Source organism: Varroa destructor, unplaced genomic scaffold, assembly GCF_002443255.2.
Source record: "Varroa destructor unplaced genomic scaffold, Vdes_3.0 BEIS01000002.1, whole genome shotgun sequence".
Classification (NCBI taxonomy): Eukaryota; Metazoa; Arthropoda; class Arachnida; order Mesostigmata; family Varroidae; genus Varroa; species Varroa destructor.
In genome coordinates, this window is record NW_019211455.1 from 32352799 (window position 1) to 32369856 (window position 17058).

The following is a 17058-nucleotide window of genomic DNA, read 5'->3' on the forward strand; positions in this document are numbered from 1 at the left end:
ATATATATATATATATATATATATAATAACATGATAAGTGACTAAATAATCTAAAAATTTGAAGCATATTTACAAACAAGCAACTTGATTCTTTCCAGTCGTATCTATCATTAGGTTTAGGGCTAGTTTGATGTCGGCCATCACCTGGTTGAAGATATCCAATTGGCTATAATCTTCGCTAACGCTATGTCTTTATTTAGCTAAAAATCGACAAATATATATCTACTGCTTTATGAGCGCATTTCCATTAACGGTTACAAGTAGAGTCGTTGTAATAAATGCGTTTATATGATATGACGGCGAAACCCGAAATTGACTGTCAGGATTGCGGTTTTATTCAAGATCACTCTGGTAACAAAATGGGTCAGTTTTCGTATGGCCACAATATCGTATTGGTAACCACTTGCGGATCCGACATCGCATCTGACCATGTTTTTTATATACAAGTAGTTGTTGCACGAATACAAAACTTCTACCTTTCACCAAAGAAATTTAGCTTCAAAACATTTCAATATTCTTTTTTTGGGGCCGAGATGATCTTCTCAGACGCTTAAGTTTACATACACACGCTACACAAGCTGAAATAGAAAGATAATAAAAACGCAGAATTTAATAATACCGCTTGAGAGAATGTGCTTGACATTGCCTACCTGGTAAACATTTTCTCAAATTTTTCTATATCGTAATAGGAAAATTATTATCTGTACAAACTGGTATAATAAATAGAACAAGACATGCATGATGTTAGCACTATACGTTGTCACCGGGTTTTACATATTTTTCTAAAGAATGCTTATTATCTTCTGCTTGTAACTCATATAGTGACAGTAATAAACTTTTAACGTCCATCGTTTACCATTGATTACACCTAAATATAACTTCCACGTATATATATATATATGTATATATATAGCGTATGGAACCTGAATTGAGACAAAATTCAGTAGGCTGTTTATCGTAACGGGCATGCTTTTACCCACTACCCCTAGCATCGGACGGCAGCCAGTTCTTTTTAAAACAAAACAACAATTTCATCATGACGAATAGCAAAGGTCAGCTTTTTTTGCCCGAAATCGACATGAGGCAAACCGGAAGATCCTTTATATGATTTAGATTGAAAAATGGCTAAAGAGAACGTTTGATAAACCTAGGTTTTTGCTACTTTGCGAATTAATAGCTTTTCAAAAAAGGAGAATATCAATCGTCAATTAAGTTGTCCAGTTAAGCTACAGCGGTTTGGCCTGTGGAAACCTTTTCCGCCTTTTGAACCTTTCGGCGGTCTTGAGCGTCTGCATTTTTGAGAACGTCTGCTTGCTAGTAGCGCAAAATGTATTGTTTTTATGTAGCGATATTTTAACGAACCAGCATTATTGTTATTATTAAAAAGTTAGTTGCAAACACAAAAAACACTATCGCGAAAAGGACTAACTAGTGGCTTGAATTTTGCATAGAAGCTGTAGTTGTGACTAATGGTAATTATGCTGGATAAACATGACCCTTAGAAGTGACACTTGTTCTTGTATATATGTACACACGTATATGGTTGAAGCTCCGTTCGATTGCATTGCGGGATCGGTGAACCTACATGAAACTACCTTGGTATTAATAACATTTTCGTCTATGCAAAGTTCCACTATCCAGCATAACATTACCCAGTAACCGTTTAGTGGTCAGCACATACGAATACCAAGGCACCCACATGAACACGTGATTGCCCAGACCCATAATTCTTGTTCCTTTACGTCCCTGTTAAATTTTGAAGAAAGATCAAAAACCATACCCACACCGCAGATCTGCGTCGGATTGTCTCGTGTGGCCAACTGTCTTGTGCGTGATTTAGTTTTTTTTTGAATTTTTAAGCTATGCAGGCAAAACTTTAACTTTAACTTAACACAGAGATGACGTTTTTTTTGCTTCCTTATCATACAGAACACTTACTATAAGATAACTAAAACTGTAACAAAAATGTACAACCCGTTATCACTCCATCAAATATAACAACAATCCTACACGATCCGAGATGTGATTTTGTTCGATGCATAGGGTATAATGAGATGTGAGATCTCCTTACACGTGTCTATGCACGCCGAACAAACGCAGGACAATTCCGCTGGGTTAAGCGGAAACAATGGTAATAGCATTATCATTGTACCCACATTTTTTAGTGCATGGAAAAAGCAGCGGTGTCATGAACACTTTTTGCAAATATACCCATCAAAAATCACTAAATCTATTCTATTTTACCACTTACCAGGCACGCATCGTACGTGCTTACTCATCTATCTAACTTAATACGCTAAAAACTAATTGGGCAGCATACGTTTGGCAAAAAACGCGTTCTGCTTGCGAAGGCCATACGTTCTATGATGAGTTCTTGCTTTAAGCTAACACGGTGCCAAGTCATATAGCTTAACGATTTTTTAACAGAATAATGAGAAAAATAGCCAATGTCTAAAATCTATTTCCGTGATTCCGTTACACACACACACACACACACACACACACACACACCATACTCGTCTATGGAAAACAACAGGTCTCAGAGTGCATGGTCGAATAGAAACACTCACGATACAAAAAAACGAAAAAAAAAAGCGTACTAAGCCATCTAGACTATTACGAACAGACCTAAACAAGCAAAGCTGAGGTTTTCTAATACCCGTGTTTGGCTCCCAACTGTTTCTCCTGTTTTTCAGCTTTTGCAATGTCCACTACTTTCGATTCTTTTTTTGTGCAGTACTGACGAATATAGCGAATGTAAAAGAGTGGGCTCGTTTTTTTGATCGCGGCTGCTAATTATATACTATGTGTGTGGCCCGATATGTGGGCGTGCATGCGCGGCGACGAGAGTCAACCGTGGTCAATATCGGCAGGGGCTCAATGAAAAATGGCAGTGCCTTCTGCCTGCAAGAGTTCCTCTATATGTGAACCTCTATGCGTTCAGGCTGCGTAATATAAATCGCTATAGTTAGATCGATTTTTAATTATACTCAAGCCATTAGTTTATACTTACAAGTTGGTCTTGGATTTGCATGCGTAAGATTATATGTTCACAGCAGATTGCCTGTTCTAACTGTGATTAGGTCTTTGGTAAACTGGACAAACCAGGACCGCGCTACTGTTGTTGTGTTGGCAAAGCCAATTGAAGATATCTCGACCGCCATTAGGTCAGTAATTTTAACCGTAATTATCGTGTTGTTCGCTAGCACTACTGTGACTATAAGGGACCGCACATATGCATAGACACATATATAGTTTGTCGTAGTTCATCTGAGCGTAAAAGTCATCACTGACTGACGTAGAGTTTTCCAAATAGTTCTCATATAGTTGTTGTGTGGCTAGATGACAGCCACAGCTCCTACGTTAGGCGCAAAATTTTCTGGCAGATGTTGGGAGCATCACTGGAATATATAATTGTGTTCAGTGATAAGTGTCCCTTAGGGAAAAGCTTCGTTAACGGTCGGCTGATGCTATCGCGATTCTTATAGTGAGGCAACATCCTTTTACATAAGGGCAAATTCGACAAGCGGCATTAGTGATTTCAGCTTCGGCAATTCGAGGCCGGACGGAAACTATTTCTTGTTTTTTGTCTCCTTCGCATAGTTCTGCAGCGCAGATTACTCTTCTGTAAGCGAACCCTAACATGGGAGAAGCCAGCTAACGCCAATGAGCCTACCTTGAACGCGACGTGCAAACAAATGCACGTTGAGGCGACCGTGAAGCCGCTCAATGGAATCGCTCTGTTACGCCCAGTGGCGTACGAGGTCAGGGAAGGTGTCAAAATGCTTGCAACGTATGAACGCCCTGTGGCAGTGCCTTAACCGATAGATAACGTTAACGCGTCACCTATCGTACACCTGTTTTATTCGGTATTATTATTATATGGTAATAAAACAATGAAAATAGTTCCAATGCGTACAGCTCACCCTGTAGTGGAATACTGCTAGCTGTTTAGGGCTGGCTAGCTTAGTTCGTGTAGAGCTTATGCCCAAGTTATTGTTGTATCTCAATCAATATGGATTCGATGTCCACATTGTCTAGGAATTATTTTTTCTAAATTCAGTTATCATAAAAATAATTTTCCATGACGTTACAGTTACCGCTTTCATTGTTAGTGCACTATACAACGAGCTGCTTCGATAGACCTGTACACAGAGAACTCGCGTGAGACTCGCGCTTAATCGAAAGAGTGCATTCAGAATCGTTGTCCAATGCATTTACCCATAATACACAAAAACAAAAAAAAGAAACCCCAATCACGGTGGTGCGAAGCACTCTGCCATCGAGGTATCCAGATTGGTATGAAGACCATACTGCTTCTACAGCTGCAAGCATCTGTAAATATGGCGATGTTCATGCCGGTTCGATTCAAGCGATACGACGAAGCCTACAGACCGTTGATGGAATTATTACTCTATAGATTTACTTACAGATATACTGATCATAGCATCAAAGGGCCAGCGTTTAAGTAGGAGTATATTTACTTATTCACTCTTCGTCCAGTTGCTGGTTGACGAAAGAAGCATTCGATAGTACATCTACCACTGCTTCCGCCGCCATTATTGCTCATTTTCATGTTGAATTTGGTAGAGTTTTAATGTATGTGAAAGATAAACCTAGTAGTACTAATACAATATGTACAACAAGATGGCTGCTTCGTACCATAATAGAAGCAGCTGTATAATTGGCCTATTCAGATTTTTACCTTAACGTTTTCTGAACGCGTTTGATCTAGCCGATCTCGCTCAGAGCGTCTACCAACCCTCTTTAGGGGCACTGAAGCAAGCTCTACGTCTGGTGTCACCGTTAGACATCGCATTAGACGGCTGGCCCCCAGTATACAACGGCCCGCTAGGGGCACTCGCGCTGCTTGCTATTCGCGCGTTGGAACGTGTCCGTCGACTGCTAGCTCCTCGACTTTTCTTCCTCGCGTTCTTTTTGGATATTTTAAAGAAAACCGACAGCGCATATAATGTTTTCTACGGAAGTCCTGTACGAGTTTCAGTCCATCAATTAGTATCTGATCGTTTGGCACAGTCTCAGTGTCTTCGTTCGACACATTTATGTCAGCTTTATCCATAATATATGCTTAAACATATTTTCTGTTTCGAGGAGGAATAGAAGTAACCATAAACACTTGGTTGACCATGCGAATTTGTGCTGCCCGACATTACCTTATCGTCCCTTGTTGTTTGTATGAGCCAAGAGCGAAAGTGAGACTGCACAGTGGACATACAGGTGTGAAAATCGCTCCTTTGCGGGAACAGGTTAAAAGTAAAGAATATTTACTATTGCTATTGCACGGTTTATAACAGAAATGACGCACATCCGCTGGACGACAGGGTTGACAGCGGTTCCGCTAGATCTATCATGGAAACTAGGTGAAATAAATGGAAATTCATAAAAAAAAAAAAAAAAAAAAAACGATAAGATAACTAGTTGTTTCGTTAACTATTCATAGGTTAATTAGTAAACAATTTGCCAAGTGATCTCGTCGACTGCTGTTATGAATCATATGATAGATAAATCATCACAAGGTTGATCGATCCGACCTGCATGGTCTGTAAGCTAAACAATCCCACACGGATTGAAATCCCACCTCTGTCCCAGCGCAGGAACTACACTTTCTATCAATAGCATTGCTTTCTTTTCGCAACAAGGTACTTTCACATTTGTGTAAAATGTTATAGATAAAATGATAAATAGCTTAGTTCACAGGAATTGAGGCGGCTACTGAAACAATCGGATACACCTTCGCTTTGGGGTGTCCCCATCGACTGTATCGTGGAAAAAATAAGACATCGTACTTGCCAATACCATCTTTTATAAAGGTTTTAAAGCCACTATAAGTATTTTTTTTTATGGCAAACATTTCAAAAATAAGGAGATTTGTTCCGACTAAAAGACATAACTCTTAAAGAACAACTGGCAGCGATCTCACCAATATAGCTGGTCGGCCTATAGTTGCTGCTAACATTAATTACTGAACCAATGAAAGTCCCATTGGAAAGACTATTAAGCAGCATAGTATATGGCATAGTTGATCATGGACGTCTCGTTACTGCAATACACACAATTACAGTGCCCGCACTCGAAGGCCCAATGCATCGCGTGCCACACAAACATATTGCCAGCAACGTCAAACGTTTCAAAACCTACAGATGAAATCTTCTGCCGGGACGGTTGTTCTCGTTTCCATGTAACAAAATAACTATGCTTTTTTTTTATTCGAATTTTAAATTTTAATTTAAATCTATGCTTAATAGCTCCAATATCATTTTTGGCATTGGAATACCTAAACGTGTGAACACATTTAGATAGGGCATCGGCAATCATGATCTGAAACTCGTCATTAGAACTGAGATATCTGTTCGTTTTTCTAAAAACTTTAAAAAAGTTACGCAGTCGACTTGGTTGTGGCAAGATGGTAGTCTGTAAGCTCATGCCCATGACAAAGATAGCTTACGGACCCGTGTAAAATATCGCCTCGATGACCGTTTCGCGGCCTAGGGGAAGACGTTTCGGTTATATACTCTTGCGCTATATTGAGCCAAGATTTGTTGCGGTCTCTCAGCAGCCTCGTTACCTAACTAGCCAACATCTTAAAAGATACCCCTTACGAATGTACCTGAAGTTCGAGGTCTGCAAAATCCGCTGAAGCGGAGTAGATAGAGAGATTCAGGCAGGATGACTTGAGGTTCTCAAAGATACAATGATGCTGATAATTGGACAAATAGTAACTAGCATAAGAGATAACGTCTTATTCAAAAAGTAAGGTTTTTTTTTAAAAAGAATTGTAGTGTCAACTCTACGGGAGCTAGAGTTACCAAAATATACAATGTGCGTTCGTAGCTCGCTCAACCAAGTATGGTCAGTTAGCACTCTGAACGACCAGGCTCTATCCTGGTCAACGTCAAACGTGAACGATAATTGAAGGTACCTTGCTTATTATTAGACTACTTGAAGTGAGCCTGACATATAATAAGCAATACATCTTGTGTAGTCTTTGAAGTGCTTACGCACAAATGCCAAGTCGAAAAGTAGCTGATCAGCACATGATGAATTGATGTTTTTCTTATACTTATATATCTCGAACCATGATTTCCTCCGAACTAAATACGCGGTAACCGAACCAATCGGTAGTTTCATGGGAACTCCACATGTTTGCGGAGTTAGACATCTTCTATTACGAACTGCTGAAATTGAGCTTTCAGGCTATGATTGTACGACTGTCGAAAAACTATTTTTATGGCCATGTAGATGCTTTAGTTCATACCCGTGGGTTCTGTGAGCGTTCATTCATAAACGTATCTTTTTTAGGTTCATAGAGCCTTGTAGAGGGAAAAGGTTTCAAGCCTTGTCCCGTCCACAATGTAAATAACCCATAGAGTGGACATCGTGCTTTTCGTCGTAAAACCGTGTCTAGGCTCTTTTAGTGCCTCGCAAAAAAGCATAACATAAACCAAAAAAAAAACAACGTAGAAAACACATGGTCACGTTTCACTGAAAGACATTATCCTTGATTTTATATACAAAATGAAATAGTATAAATTAGAGTGGTCATCCTGAAGTATTGTATCCGAAAAATAAAATTTGAGTTTCTCACCTTTTTCTAGGTTCTCTTTCAGATTGTTTGTTTGGCGGACCTTCAACCTTCTGCTCCAGCCTTAAGCTCTAGACAGCCTATGCTTGTACTTAAATGTACTGCTATAAATGTTAATTTAGTTTGTCTCCCTTCGCACCCCAGGAACATATTTAGGCTTAAGGTACAGTTGGCACGTAATGGAGTAAACAAACAATTCCTGACCATTAAATGTGACGGGGACGATTGCCTGTCTAACATAATAGTTGAGAATTGATTGATCGTCAATCAATAGGACCGTGTATGTACTGTGACAGTAGCATTGCACGGCTACGTATGTATTACTAACGAGTTGACTCATATGTGGGCAGTTGACGCAACAGTTGACTTTATGTAAAAGTGTAGATAGATATGTAGGCACAAGTGAGAGTCGATCCCGGCCACCGCTCGTACCCTTATCTAATTTATTCTTAATTAGCATAAAGTACGTTTGTATTATTTTTCTGAATATGATGCATGGTGTTGAACATTAATGGAATAAAAACGTGGCGCTATGGCCAGGGTTATTTTTTGCAGAAGTTTGTGCCGTCGCTTTTTAACAGAAGTCCGGCAGGTGAAATTGACTACGCTGTGCGTTTGTCACCGATTCCTGGTGATTTTAGTGCTTTACCGCTAGTTTCAGGGCTCTGTGTTCGAGTATAACCTCTCAATCGTATTGGAAGGACGCATGTCGTTTTTAGCAGAAGGAACGCGATGATTACTTGCTGCGTGTTTATTGATCACCACCGCAGGTTCAGAAACACTTATTTTCGACCACTCATTCTCGGCTGAGGATAATACAAGTCCCTCCTCGCTCCGATTTCTTTGACCGATTTTCTGTTCGATGAAGAGGCAATCAGAATCAGTATCATAGTAAGCTATAGCCGTAACAGCAGATAGAACATAGCTTTATCATTTGATTTTTGTGCGAGCATCATCATGGCTTTTTGCGGCGGGATATTTATTTAACGTCGCAAAGCTTTGACCATTGTACGGTACGGTCCTGAATGCAAAGACGCGTGTACTCTCGCCATTATCATCATAATCGCTGCGATAATCTTCGTCGAAAATGAAAACGAAATAAATCAATCGTTAAGAACAACGACGACGATCACAATGGCGACCGATGTTACGGAACTGCCTGAAGCTGCTCCAGCGCCTGAGTATGCGGGCATTAAAGGAGGGTCAATCATTGTTTCGCTAGCGTCATATGGGGCATTTTTTGTTTTATCCGACAATTAGAATCAAATCAAACAGTGTATAGTAAACAGGACTCAGGACAATGGATCACATAGACGGCATGGTCATATAAATAATCTGTGTTGATTCTGGCTGAGCTCTCACACTGATGGAGAGAAAATGATAGGAAGCGAGATGGTCGACTTCACGGGCGCGTACAGCGGCTGCATGAAGGTGAATGTGTTGTTCGGTACTGTAGGACTATAAAGACGGACATGGCAGAAACAAATTACAAATTGATGTATTATAGACAGATAAGATAACAGCAATTTAAGATTACACAAAACAGATACGTGCGCAAAATCGATACTCGCAACACAAAGATATCGCACACATTCGAAAATCATTATTTCCGCTGAATCTCTACAGCTTAGCTGCTACAATCATGACGCTATTCAAAACTTTTAATACATAGTCGGCGCCTGAGACAGGACGAACGAAGGAGGCGTGGCAAATGAAGCGCTCGTCCCGTTTACGCTTCTTCCCAAGTATTGTCGAAGAACCTATGTACCGATGCACATGCGGTAAATCTTAACTTTACTGCCCGTCAGAAAAAGTAAGTGTGCTTTTTTCGGGGCTTATCCAGAGGAAAGGCAATTTCCATGCAATATTCGTGTGTTATTGCAAAAGCTAGGGTTCTTCTACAGATAGAGCTAGGAGACTCGTAATCAGTAGAAGTTACCTTCATAAACATCCACTCGACGGTTCTCGTACGTACGAACTTGATCGAGGTGGCTTCTGATGTCCATTCACAATCAAGTACCCATAAGTGTTTTGATCAGATAAATCTGCTTAGCAAGGAGACGTAAAAGATTATTTAGTATGCGAATATGAGACGGTTTGCATTTATGAGAAAGGTAATGTGTTTCATCTGCGCTGTGTCGGGTCTTAAGATAGAAAATGCTTTCTCGCTCGGTCATCCCTCTGCCTCTATAGTATACCATGTTAGATTTTTTTGCGGCTCGTGATTAGGCTTTAATGGTAAAATCTACAAGCTTATGCAAAAATGACAGAAAAAAAAATCTCTTCGTTCTGGTACTTTTTATAACGAACTATCTCGTTAACAAAATATCAAACGTATCAAAACGAGTGCGACTAAGTGTAAGTCGAATAACTTACAAACAATATTGTGTGTTATAATACCCTCAAGCTGTGCTATGGTTATTTGTACATATACCCGCGATGCAGCACTTGAAAGTATTTCGATTCGCTACCATGTGCCCTTGGATATATTTAGACAAATCTGTAGACATGAACTCGCTGAACCATATCCAACAATGTGGAGTAAGTGTTTTATACTACCGCACTTGCCGTGTGCCGTATGTAATTGATAAGGCGTGAGCCAGTGTCTTTCGAAATCGCGTTATTGAATTCGAATAATTTCGAAATTTCCGCTTTCGCCGACTTGAAATATGGTCTTGTCCATTAATGCATATATATCTATGCACTATTTTAATAACAACAAGAGGTTGAATTTTTCCACTAGTTCCTGCTAGAGGTTAAAATACTCATATAGGTTTCAACTAAAAGATTTTTTACTTCATCTCCTTTGTATAACATGAGCTTAAGCTTGGCAAAAAACTTTTAGCTAACTTAGCAAAAAATTGACGACCGACCATGAGATCTTCAGCCGATATTTCAAGGACAGATTTTCCAATCAGAATTAAGCCTAAAATTAATAGACGATAGCACATCCTTTTACATGTCTACCTATCGCAATGAACTAACAACTCCTTAAGTTTGCCTCTGCTGGACTGCGTCGAAGGCTATCGCGAAGTCGCATTGCCCCAGTTGTTGAGGTACGCCATAAACCATATGTAGTATATCATTAGTCAATATATGCACATAAATGCCGACGCCTTCCTTTCATTGCCACCCACAATAACGATAGCTTGAATCGGCGCCAATGCAAATAGGACTAAATGGACTGCAATAAATCTTCTGCAATAATAATATTTTCGAGTATTGGACATGTTCAGTCAATACGGCAAGGAACGCGTTTCGTAGCTCTGATCCGTTTAGTCATTAATAATTAAGAGCGGTTTTCATGAATGATATGATGAAACTGATGGATCAACCTAGCAGACTGGTAACAGTGGTGGTGCTCTGACCTCGGCAAGACGGGCTAGAGCTGCGCAAATAGAAAATAGGCCCAGCCGAAACGATTGAAGAAGGGCCGAAACTGCTTTAAAGTGTCGTATTTTTGTCCCTATTGTTGTTACCGTCGCTGTCAATGTAAATCTGCTTGGATGCGGAACTAAGTTCTGTTCTTGACCCATGTACATATTTCTACCATCATGGCTACTCTAGTGCTGTTGTTACGGTTGTTGCTATCGCTGTCATTGATGATTAGTTCATTTATTTACCAGTTGCATTTCATCGAACGACGATGCCGTTCTGTACAGATGGGTAGTAGAGGCAACGCTGGTAATATCGGGGTTACGAGTTCCCTGACAGACAGACAGACAGACTAGGAGCATATAGGTAAAAAATACAGTTTCACTGGTCATTAGTGCCGGTGCTATACAGTATTGTGATCGCCTGCAGAGGGGAGATTAAACTGTTGATGTTTTCGTCACGTTTTTGCTTGCATTTTTTGGTTGCTGATATTGGAACGATACATTCATTGCTAATAACAACAGCGGTCAAATGAAAAACCCATTTGACGAGTTGTCATTTTCGACTACATCATGGACTGTGCCGATAGTTGAAGACGCTATCCTTTCATGTTAGTTGGTGCGTGAAGTTCCGATCCTTTACAGACCTAGTTGGTCATCCCCATAGCCAAACTTAGCAACCATAGACCTCCTTTGATGGTATATGTATTTACTAGATAACAATTGATCGAGTGCCATCTTTTACTCGTTGCATAAGATAAAGTTTTGATGCACTGAGCACCAGTGAGTACCGATCGAGCACTCGGTGTCGCGATTGTCTCTAGACCCGTTCTAGTATTTTTTTGGTAACAAATCATCTCGATATGGCTGTTGGAGCTGTTATTAGAGCAATAGCGTGTAAGGGGTTACCGGATATTTCACATATATTGGTATTATTATTGTTACAGCTTCGCTTGTCACCTTCGTAACCCAATGAATCGTCGCAGAACATTCGTTAGATCATATAAGTTTCGGATGTTGTTCTTAAGCCTCTCCTTTATGGGTGCCTCCTAAAGGGGGTTTGCAGACAAAGTGATGATCCATTAAATAAGCGTGATAATAAAATGCGTGTCGCTTCGTCATTCATGTCGGTAAGGCGCTGTCCTGTGAGCGCCTGATGAATATGTAATAAAAATTATAGCACTTTAATGTTGCGTTATCATGTTTTAGTGCCATGTGTCTATTAAATGGTAGAGTTCATTAAAATAAAGTTACCAGTCGGTTAGCAGTTAGAAGCGATAGGGCAGCGAAGAGTTTTTCATTATGAGAAGATATGGCCTAAATTAAGGATTAGTAGTAATGGCGACTTAGATGGGATTGAACACAGCTCAGCGACCAGTCCTTTTTTCATAACAGACTTCGATGATGATTGACTAATAATCGGGGCCTATGTAAGTAGAGATTAGACATGTGTTAAAAATAGAATAGCGCTCTAACGGCGCAAGCAATAGTGACATACCTAGGCACGTAACAATTCTACAATGCCCAACATAATCCATGCTATATAGAATAGATATCAGTCAGTGGTCAGATTGATACGGGTACTCATGTCTCCCAACAGAACCGTTGTGCTCTTACCAACGAAAGTAGCTTGTAAACAGTTGGCTTAAACTAGACAATTATGTCAATAGCTGTTATTAATGTCTGAACACTGGACAGTGAAACAGAAAGGTATTCCGCTTTCATGCTGTTCTTGTCCTGAGTTTTTCAGCCACACCTAACAAAAGTAAATAAATTAGTTTCTATCCTAATAAATAATAAAATATAGTGCCGGTTCTCTGCTTTGTAGAAACACTTATTTCATCGAAACTGATGTACCAATTGGGAAATATAACTCTGCCCGACAGGCTAATTGCTCCTTAAGTTAACAATATGGTGGCTTTCCTTTAATTATTTTAACAAAAAGGAAAAAACAAGCCAAAAATATTTTAATTCTAATAATCAAATCGGGAAGAGATACTGGAAGGCATTTAGAAAAAAAATATGTTAAGCATAACTGGCACAGTTGGCACATATGTTCTTCCGGGACGTTTTTGCAGTTTAGATTGATTTGTAATGTTAATACTGTTGTGAAAAGTTGAAACGTGAAGTCCAATGGACTTCGTGGCAAGCTTCATTTGAATCGGAGCGTGATCGTATCGATATTTGTGTTTGATGAACAGCTAACAAAAACAAAACCGCTACGCCCCATGAATTAAACTGACTATACTTCAATGTTGCGGATCGTGTCCTAATCAAAGTTCATAATTTGACCAATTTTGAATAAAAAATCATTGAACGAAATAAAACTCATCGATCCAGAAAGAATAAAGAAAAGCAGAACAGGTTACAGTGTCAAAACTAGACAATAAAAGAAAATGGCGTCGTATTAAAACGGGTTCGACCGCAAACGACGTCTGGCCAGGCACTAGGTATGACTGAGCAAAAAAAACACGATACGATGCCCAAAAATGTAAATGCTCACTTTTACTACGACGCATCAAGGCGCTATAAAAAAGAGTAAATGACTTCTTCTAAAAGAGCGAAGAGCTTCTGAACGGTTGGATTAAATTTACAGAAATATAAATAGCAGAGCGCGGAACTAAAAGCAATATTTTCATCTATTTTAATTCAGGACTACGACAGAGATGCTGGACCGCGTGACAGCTGGCAGACAGTCACATGCACACTTGTTGTTTAACTGCTGCCGAAGCTCTATATGGAAGTGTGCAGTTCTATACATGCCGTTTAATATACCTTAATGTTATCATTTGTTATTGCCTCCAGCTGGTACATAGTTTTGTTTGACTCTCAGGTCGCTTTCGTTTGTTCTAACTTAACTTTTGCTCATCTAACGACTAAGTTAAGTCATCTAAGTTAAGTGATAAAGAGGAGTTGTTTAGCGCACGTAAGCAATGATATAGTAGACCCTTTCGAGATTATTCTATCGCAAAAAAATTTAACTTGTCATGATGTCACTTTGTCCAAGTCAATAAGTGTATTGTTCTATTCAGCTGACAATTGAACGAGTCGGAAGCTCAATTTTACTTAGTTATTAGGCCATATTATTACATCGACCATGTTTGTTTCTTGCTTTTTTCAAAAAAACAAAAAATGTGCGCCCTATGCAAACATGATATCAACTGATATCCAACGCTAAATTCACACTGGCAACAATCTGAGGATTGCTAAATAATGGGGCAAAAGGGCGCTCTAACCCAGAAAAACAGTAGTGTAGTAAAGTACGCTATCAACCTAACAGAGTCCGTTTGGCGGGAATTTTCTTGGCCTAGTGCTATCTTCTATGTTAACTTATTCTTTGCACGATGTTCCGGCAGCTACGCGAAGTCTTCCCGGAATACCCTGCTAGTTTTGGCTAACCTATTTACCGGGATATAAGAAAGCCACTTCGAAGTAGAGACTGGTAGATAAACGAGCGCAGAGTTTTCTACAAGGAGTGCAATTTTATGCACATAGGTTCATCGCGATCGCCGTATTGCTACCGTTCAACATGGTCAAACCATCTGTATTTCTTAAACTGGACGTCTGTCAACGATGATTAGAGGTTGTTGTTGTATAGGTTAAGTTTTCTTTAATGTTAAATTATATTTCTCGAAAGTATATTTGAAGCGAAAATAACTGCAGCTTTCGTGCCTTCATGCCTTGAGAAGAGGGTCTACGAGGCTTTCAGCGATACAAATACTGAAGAATTTATGATAGCTGCTCTTGCGTTCATGGGCTATATAACAGTGATATAAACACTTTTATTATTTTTTTGTACGTTTAGCTTATTAGTATTTTAATGAGGCGTTCAAGTTACAGAGGACTATTGAATGTCGAAATTATGTTAACTAAAGTTGCATAACGGACTGATAAAAGAACGGGCAGTTCCGTTAACAGAATAAAGGGCCGAAATATCTTTACTCACTCATTTAAATCCAAACAAAAAATAATTCCAGTAACTAGACGTGGTTTACGTCCAACAAGTGTTTATAAGACAGGGGCCAGGGCAAATGCTGTGAAAGGAATGACTGAATGGAAATGCCGATTATTAATTGCTTATTTCTTTTTTTGTTAGAATTGAACTTCAGCGTATATTGAGAAAGAGTGTTATCGTTTTCATACACGCCCCTTCTGGGGCTTTCCAAAGCCCAGCAAGCGCAGAAGCTGATAGCAACCTGTAGCAAAGACGTTTGTTTAAGTGCCTACAAAAGCCAGAAGAGCGCTCAAGACTGTTGGCTTAATGTTTGTCTATCGTTGAGCTAAGTTTCGACGACAACTTCGGAGAAAATAATACCGTATGCCTCTCTCCTAACCGCATAAAATCTCACGAACGCGCCATAGGGGGCGCTATACTTCACTGAATCACTGATACACTGCGCCCTGTATGTAATACGGTATGTGGAACAATTTCACAAGATCGCAATTTTTACAGACGACCCTTTTGTCACGTATGTTGTCGGTGATACGCGTGCACATTCTAGTGTGCGTATGAAGTTTGCCAAGATAGATAAAGTAAAAATGGTCTTTGAATCATGGAAGCGCCGCAAGTGTCCATCGCCGCGTTTCACACTTCCTGCGCTACCGTTATCGAGCGAGGGATCCTTTTAAAACAACGGCAAACCGTTCCTCTTTACGGTATTTCACTAGAAACTTCAGGATGATTATCACATTCGAGGTCTGTTTAAAAATTGATGTCCTAATTTAATATTTCGGTAATGGTAAGGCAACGCGTCATCTCGTCTAAATATGTCTAATAGGTGTGTAAAGTTAGCAGAACGATTTTGTTTGACAAAACGAAGCTTGTCTATTAGTAGTATGGCACGCACAAATACACGTGTATGGAGGGCCGAAACTTCCTTTTCTAGCTAGAGACTTTTCATTTCGTTAATGTAGCTAAATTGTTGCAATAAAAAGCGGATTCAACAGGGATACCCTAGAAAAATCTGTATAATACTACATATGGTGTATTTTAAAAGTGCGGCTGATCGGCGTTTAGCCATCTTACCGGACTGGTAAACCTGCCGGGTATGCCATATGTCTATCTGCGCATCTTTATAGCCGACAGGTTTTTTTTCTACAGTTTTAATGTTCACGGCTCTGCTGTAAAACTCTTTTTTTTTTGGAAACAACTCTATTATTTGTACTGTATTTGTAAATAGATATATTGTATGTAATGAGTTGAACTGCGTGATATTTCTCTCTAGCGCTGTTCGATAAACCGAATTGCTATATCCGAACTGGCCTACTCGGACGTTAATCGATAGAACCAATAAGCATTGTAGTTGTTTTTATGTAGGGTGCGCAAAAGGTCGGCCTTTTACTTCGAAACGTTCGAGATGGGCTTTTCTACGTATTTCATGTTCATATTAAATCAACCCAAAAGGTTAAATGTGCACCGTACAGGGAGGGTAATGGCAGCTATGTGCTCTTCTAGAGACCGCTCGCGTAACCGAATTCGTTCTTTCGCACGATTCTGCATCGTTACCCCGTATCACCTTCGCCACACACTTCACGAACACGGTGTTTGAAATGATGGATTATCTTCAATGGCATCTAATTCACATTATTCCACTGCTTGAAGACGTGTCGCAGAACGCTCGTCGATAGACCGATCCCTGTTAAAAGTGACGTCGTTAGATCGCGACCCGCACTGTTGCCTACTGCAACCGTGACATATTCGCTAGCTTCGTAGCCTTAGCGTCACCCATATTCTCTGCAACACTTGGATAATGTCAAGTGTAATTGGCTTTCCGTTTCGATATTAAAGTTTTTTTTTTTTTTTTTTTTTCGGAAAAGAACGAACTATTGCCGCACACCGGAAACGCTGGTGTATTTATCGCGCGATACAGCAGCGCCTGTCTTCTTCCCTGTTCGTCCGCAAACGGGAGGGGGAAAGCGTTGACACGAAATACGTTGCGCTTCAGACGTTGTCACCTAATGACATAATATCATAGTGATGGCACTAGGATTACAAATACGCTGCATATTGAATCTACTCTTAGTTAGGGCCATATACGTATCTCTTTCCACTTGAGCAGAGAACTTACCTTCTACATATAC

General features: G+C 39.8%; 1 long non-coding RNA gene across 2 annotated transcripts in view; it reads right to left on the reverse strand.

Annotated features, from left to right (window-relative positions):
* The window catches only part of LOC147757679 (uncharacterized), a 35890-nt gene that overhangs the window by 9862 nt on the left and 8970 nt on the right, over positions 1–17058 (reverse strand). The gene's annotated exons all lie outside the window — the stretch shown is intronic.